A 7,304-nucleotide genomic window follows, 5' to 3' on the forward strand; every position below is an offset into this window, starting at 1 on the left:
TTTGACATGTACATCTTTTGCACTCTTTCGGAGGAAGATCTGCAAATGGCTTGCCTGGAAACCTGATAAGATAGGGATTTCTGTGGCTGGTTTTGTGACGGTTATCCAAGTTTGCTGCTAGTTCATGTGGCTCAGGCTCTTGTGGTGGCTTCTATTTTGTATTTACTTATCTGTCTTATGCACACATTGTTTCCTCCAAGTAAAATGGAAACTCTGAAGACAAGGAAGTTTTCTTTCATTTCCTCCCTCCCTTCCTTCCTTCCTTCTTTCTTTTCTTTTATTTCATTCCCTTTGTATATCTCTCTCTCTAGTTTATCACAATGCCAAGAGATGAACAATGGCCAACATTTTTAATAAATATTTGTTGATTTGAATCGAACCCACATACTGCTGTTGCAGGTTACTCCTTCCTGCTATTCTTAGCTTCTGGAAGGAAGGGGAGTTCACACTCACCACCTAGAAACCTGCAGCAGAATCCCTCTCCAGCATGGATAAAGCAGAAAGGACACACCTTACAGGTGTGTCCTTACAGATAGGTTATTAGCCATTTGCAGGAGCGTCTCCATGTTAAATAACTGAAACCTTGTAAATCTCTAGGGACAAATTAAGGGTTCACCCACAGGTGAGTGTTTTCAAAGCCGCTTGAGTTTGAACGGATGTGTATGGGTTGCCTGGATGCCCCCAGGGACCGCCCCCCCCAACAGAGACAGTGCGTGGCCTTCATCCCCTCTCCAGGTCTCCTTGAGACGCTTGGTCTGATTTGCAAAGTGGGGGTGGGGTGAGGGGGCACGCGTGGCAAAGACCAGTGTTTGAATGGGAGAAGGTCCCAAGTGACTTGCTGGCGGGTGGGAGACGCAGGGTCGCGTTCCGGAGGGGCACGGGAGGCGCCCCCGGCCGCTTCCCGGCTCCCCGAAGCCCGGTCTCCGCATCGCTAAGACGCAGCAGCATCGCCCTCCAGCCCACTCCGGGGGGAGATGCACGGTGCAACCAAGCCCGCAGCGTGCCTGGGCGACGCCCCCTCGGCCTGCCGCCCCGTTATTGGCCGCGCGGCGATGTCACTCGACGTCCCAGTTTGCCATCCCCTCCTGGGCTGAGGAAGACGGGCGGGGTAGGTTGCGCTCGCCGCTCCCGGGCTCCGGCAGCTGTTCCTTTGCAGCAGGCTCGGGGCGGGGAGAGAGGGAGCCGGAGAGGGCGGGGAAGAGGGAAGGGGAGCCGGAGCTGGGCGCTCCATGCGGGGAGGGGCGCCGCCGGGCAGGGCAGGCCAGGGCCGGGGGGCTGCGGCCGGCGCCGGGGGCAGCCGAGGGGGACCTGCCCGGCCGGCTGCCCCACGCCATGCCCTCCCTCGCCCCGGCCAGGCGGCGGCCGGGGAAGGATGCGCCGCCGGCCACTGCAGTTGGCCACCCAGCTTGCCCTCTTGCAGCCCGTACCCTAAAGCAGAAAGTTTGGGGACCGGGGTCTTCCAGCCTTCTTCCCCTCCGATGACTTTGCCCAAGGACTTCTGCTGCCCAGCCCCGACTGTGACCTGGCATCTGGTACCCAGATCAGAATGAATTGCTCCAGGGAGTAACCCAGGTTCCCTTACGCCTTCAGCACCCCCTTCTTTTTTCTTTCTATTTCAATTTCTCATCTTTTGTTTTTTAAACTCCCTGCCCTTTTTCCTGGGTGGGAAGGAGGGAGGACGGCTCTCCCTTAAGAAGGCAGCGCTGGAAGGGACAGATCCCCAAACCGACCCACATTCATCATGAAGAGGTGCAAGTCTGACGAACTGCAGCAACCGCGGGAGGAGGATGGAGCCGGCCTGGAAGATGCTGCCTGCCACCTTCCCGGACCGGACTTGAAACCTGGAGAGGCCACGAGTGCCAATCCTGCCGTGGCTCTGGCGACTCCAGATGTAGGTGCTACCATGGCCCCCAACCCTGGTTCTCGAAGCAAGCCTCCGGATTTAAAGGTGAGCCTCGACTCTCCCTCTCCATTCCCGTCTTGCCCTAAGGTCAGCCAGCCACTAGAGGTGAAGGTGGGGAGGGAAGTTGGAGTCAGAGGTCAGAGAGCTAGAACAACTGGTTTGGAATTCTTTCATTTAATATTTAGAGTTGGAAGGGACCTTCTAGGAATCATCTAATCCGACTTCATTTTATCGATGAGGAAACTGAGGGCCAGAAAAGGGAAATGATTTGCCCAAGGGCCCGGCCAAACATCTTAGGCATCTAGCTTCAGCTTTGTTTCCCTGGCTATACATCAGACATTCTAGTGACTCACCCAGAGAGGAGGATCTCTGACATCATGTGTGAAGTACTTTTAGCTCCTTAGCAGCAAATGCACTGGAGAAATTAAAAGTGTTAATATTGTCATAATTATCTCTTTGGGAGGCTGAGAGAAGCAGGAAGAGGGAAAGAGATATGAGGCAGGAATAATAAATAAAGAGCAACAGTTCATTTTTGAGTTCTTTTTTCCCTGAATGATTTTGGAAAATATTCCTGGAGCTCAGTTTGCCCACCTGTAAAATGGGAGAAAGGGACATCTTGCCATTAGGTGGAGCCAGAGGCTAAGCTGGTGCTTGGAGATCCCTTCGATGGGAATGGGCAACAGACAGGTGGCGCAAATGGTGCTTGGGCTGCTTCAGGGACTTGGTTCAAGTTGCTCACATGCTGAGTGAGGAACCCAGAACGAGAACTAAAGGGAAGATGGGTTTGCAACCACCAGTCATTAGCTTCAGGCTTGAGGACCTTATTGCTGAGTACTACTGAGCAATACTAAATTATAACATACCTTTATGAAAGAATACCCCCAGTGATTCTGGGCACTGACTTGTTCTCATCTATCTGAGAGATGTTGGACTCTGGAAGAACTTAAGCATTGTGGAGACTGATGCATCAGGGAGATAGCTTCTCTCACGGGGGTGCAGGGCCTGGGCTAGGAAAGAAGAGAGGAATCAGTTACTTTAAATAAAGCCTGTAACCTATGGCAGCAGCCACTAAGGAGCTCTCCTGCAAAACCCAAAGACACTCCTATCTTGGGGGAGCTGATTGAAGTCAGGAAACTCTGGGGTGGAGGTGAGTATGTTTAGAAGCCAGTTTTCTTACCTGTGCATTACCTGTCTGCTTTTCTTTGGGGGGCCGGGAAGGGAACCAACAGGGCTGCTAACCCCATGTTGAATTCACTACTTTAAAAAAAGAAAGAAAGAATAACTGATTGTTGTTAGGAGGAATGGAGGGCAGATGGCAGGCAGGACTTCCTTAGAATCTGGAACACATTTGTTTTTTGAAAAAAAAAAAAAGAAAAGAAAACAGGTTTCAGCTAAACCATCCTTCATCTTAGCCAGATCCCAAAGTAGGCTCATTTTTGATGGGAATATTAAGATAGAGTCACAATCCAAGGAAAGGTTTAGAACCTTTGCTGCATAGCTCGGTAATCTTTTACTCTTTTAATTCTAGTAAATAAACAGTATTCTAAAATGTCTATTTATTGACAGGATGAGTATGAGCCATCCCACCACTCCAGGCTTCCTACTCCTTCTCTGCTGCTCCAGAGAAGCCTGGCCCACTCTACTTTCACAGACTTCCTTTCCTCAGGGTTTATACTCAAACTGGGAGAACCTATTTCCTTGCTGATAGGAAGGAACCCTCCGAATATTCCTAAAACAGCTTAGAAAAATATCCAGTTGTCCAGGGCCACTTAACTGGCCTGAGGTCACATAGTAAAGACTGCTAATTTCATTCATTTTATTCTGGGTATCATCTGCCTGGCAGAGAGTGAACTGATAACAGTGTGTGGGCAGTCTAATATTTTGTACTTATCAACCAGGCAGGCTTATGGCGACTCGTACCTCTTCTATCCACCCACATCTTCTCTAGCTCTCTGGCTGTTACTTTTCCATCCTCTCTAGTGGCAGATGAAGCAGCAGTTCTGTCCTTAGTATTAGCTGCGGTACTCCCTAGAATAAGAATTTGTTTTGTTTTGGGTGAGGAATAGAGGATAGAGGGGAGGGGGCGGGAACCACTCAGGAAAAAATACTACTGAAGTTGGTCCCAGCAGTTTGGATTTGAGCCGTGAACAGGCACGATAACACCCAAGCACTTCTTGCCTAGTGGGATCCAGAGAGGCAAGTGGATGATACATTTTCCTGTTTATCTCTGACCATGTCATCACAACATGTTTACAGCTCTGTGCAATGACTGGACGTGGAATTGGGGCTGCTGATTTCTTACTTGCTCTCTGTTTTTGATTTGCTAGGTGATCTTGGGCAAGTTACAACTTCTCTGGTTCTGTTTCCCCTGGGTAACGGAGCAGAGTGTACTGATGGACTAGATTTAAAGCCCTGACAGCACTGTGTCCAAGTTTGTTTCCCAGAGATAGAGCTGGAGTAGTGGGGCAGGTCTAGGAGGTGGGGGAACTATTCATCGTTAAATCTGGGAACTATTTTGGATTTGACTCATTGCAGACCCAGCGATGAGAATGGAAGGAAGTGAGTTTTGTTTTTTTAAATATTCTCACCCACTATTTGTGAAGCCAGAGCAACAGCTTGGACTTTCTGTCTGTCTTATTCCTAATTTTCTGATGAGCATCTATGCTTCTACTCCATTCCCCCCCACCCAGTATCCCAGCTCTGAATTGTGACAGATTTGCAAATACCTTGAAAAGATACCAAAAGGTCATGTCCAAGGCACCCCCATTGGGGTGTGTTTTGGTTTTTGTCAAAGGGATTTGGATGATGTTTCACTTGAGTTTTCTTCTCACTCTGAGTTCTGAAGACATTGATGGCCCAGTGGAAGGTAGGATGATGGAGTGGACTTCTCAATGTGTGACCCTGGGTAAATCCCTTAATTTCTCTGAGTCTCAGTCAAAGGGGGGGTTAGTAAAACCTGTCCCATATCCTTCACAGGATTGTTTTGAGACTCAAATGTACTATATATAGACTCTGGCCAGTCTTAAAGCACTCTATATATGTTAGCCATTGTTATTTTTTTATTCTGTCTCCCTGATCCTTACTTTCTCATTGTTTTCATTTGATTCTGATGGGAAAGATTTTAATCTGTGATTGTGGGTGGGGGGAAAAATCAAGTAATAACTTTAAAAAAATGATGATATTAGGGGCGGCTAGGTGGCGTAGTGGATAAAGCACTGGCCTTGGAGTCAGGAGTACCTGGGTTCAAATCCGGCCTCAGACACTTAATAATGACCTAGCTGTGTGGCCTTGGGCAAGCCACTTAACCCCATCTGCCTTGCAAAAACCTAAAAAAAAACAAAAAAAATGATGATATGAAGGAGAAAGAATAAACATTTGCATCACACATACCTTACAAATATTATATCATTTAATCCTCATAACAACTCTGAGGGATAGGTACTATTATTATTATTCCCACTTCACAGTTGATGGAATTGAAGAAAACAGGTTAAATGACTTGCCCAGAGTCACACAGTCAGTAAGTGCCTGAGATCAGATATGAAAGCAGATCTTCCAGACCAGATCCATTCTCTATCCACTTCACCACTTGGCTGCCTCATTACCATGTGGTGATGCAACTGAGAAACTACCTTTGGAAGGCCATCCTCATAGATGTGGACACATCTGCAAATACTTCAGTATTTCTTGTAGCTATTTTATGCTCAGTTTTAAGCTTAAAACTACACCAAAGCTAGTTCTTAAATGATCCAGGAATCATAATTAAAATATAACTGGGAAATGTTTCAGAAAATAAACAAAAATCAGTATAACATAGATAATGTTGATTATTGGTTTTATATGTAAACATTACTAATTTGAGATATCATAGGGAGATTTGGTGGAGTCCAAAGTACATTGGCATACTCTAGCTAGAAAGAAAACTTTGTTGCATGAGATCAAATTTTGGTTCTTTTTTCTCACTCTCTCTTCCTCCCCCCCCCCCCATTAGCAACTGTAGTGATGAGAAGCAGAAACAGATTCAGGACACATGGGCCTGTTTAAAAATACAGTTGTGATAGACATTTCTGCGGTTTGTGGTATAGTGACTAATTCCACACTGGTTGCAAGAAAGAGAGTTTGTTCTTTCCTGAGACATTTTAGAGGTGGTAGGCTTGGGCCCCACGAGGTAAATACCAACTCTAAATTCTCTACTTTCATTGTAACTAGAGGAATTTAGCTTTTTCCCATAGGAGAGAGAGCCAACTGTATTCTGGGCTGTACTATCCAAAGGGCCATTCCCTATAAGACCATTGCCATCCATCCCTCTGGCAAGAATACAGAATGTCCCAAAAATCTTAGTGAGAGTATAATCTTTAAGAGCTTAAAAGTTCCCTAAGGTTTTTGGAACATCACATATTTGAGAGATTCTTACCTTAAGAAAGAGAATGTAACCTTTTTGAATCATTTCCTGATTATGGATGGATGAATTTTGTTAAGTGAAAATTTTTATATTTTTTCCAATTCTAAAAATTTTTAAACATTTAAAAAAAAATTGAGACCAAATTCTTTTCCTCCCTCCCTCTCTTCCATGAGAAGGCAAACAAATTGGATATAGATTATACATGTATAGAAATGCAAAAATTATTTTATGGATGAATTTTAACCCTAATCTTAACCTACCCACTCAACCTGTGTTTCAATATGTTCTCTTTTTTCATCCATTCATATTAACATTGTCTTTATTGAAGTCTTTCTTTGAATCGGAGCAGAGGACAGAAAACACATTAAGGAGTGGCACATCTCAGGAAATTCCTGATAAATGGCCCCATGTACCCTATCCATGATCATAAATGTTTTGGCACTCATTACACAGACTACTCTGTTATCTAATGAAGACATAATTAGAGAATTTTGGACCTAGATCATATTTCTTGTTTTGTCCCTAATTTATTTTGTGTCTTTGACCATGTCATTTCATCACTCTTGAGTCTCAGTTGCTCCATCTGTAAAATGGGAAAGATACTGCTGTTCAAAGGTATTTGTTGTACAAGATGGATGCAATGGGAAACAAAGAGAAAAATGATCTTGGGAGTCTCAGGAAAAGTCTATGGAAATCTGAGATGTGAGAATAAATGATCATCAGATTTCAGAAATTAAAGAGATGTTAGTATCTAGACTATCTCCTGTGTACAAATGAGGAAACTGAGACACAATGGTGAAGTGACTTCTCCAGCATCACATCATTAATTCTTAGGAAGACCTAGGAGCATAAACCAGGTTTCCTAATGCCTCCTTCTTTCCTGTGCACCAATGCTATCTCTGTTCATCATTCATTCCAATAGGTACAAATAGATAGCACTAAACAAGGTAGCATATATGTGTGTAGGTTTGTGTGGATCTATGTCCTGGATTTTGTGGC

General features: G+C 45.3%; 1 long non-coding RNA gene across 5 annotated transcripts; it reads right to left on the reverse strand.

Moving 5' to 3' along the window:
* Positions 1 to 1,384: 1,384 nt before the first annotated feature.
* On the reverse strand, positions 1,385 to 4,081 carry LOC141513034 (uncharacterized). 5 transcript variants are annotated; one of them, XR_012475682.1, is made up of 5 exons: positions 3,081 to 3,749; positions 2,767 to 2,910; positions 2,495 to 2,670; positions 2,257 to 2,318; positions 1,385 to 2,002 (listed from the first exon to the last, which is right to left on the reverse strand). It is a non-coding gene; the product is annotated as an uncharacterized LOC141513034 (long non-coding RNA). The 5 variants fall into 5 exon arrangements; XR_012475683.1 differs by adding an exon at positions 3,824 to 4,081 and having other exon boundaries at positions 1,385 to 2,670; positions 3,081 to 3,160; XR_012475680.1 differs by having other exon boundaries at positions 1,385 to 2,318.
* Between the last annotated feature and the right edge of the window lie 3,223 nt (positions 4,082 to 7,304).

This window comes from Macrotis lagotis, chromosome 2 (genome assembly GCF_037893015.1).
Source record: "Macrotis lagotis isolate mMagLag1 chromosome 2, bilby.v1.9.chrom.fasta, whole genome shotgun sequence".
NCBI classification, from domain to species: domain Eukaryota; kingdom Metazoa; phylum Chordata; class Mammalia; order Peramelemorphia; family Peramelidae; genus Macrotis; species Macrotis lagotis.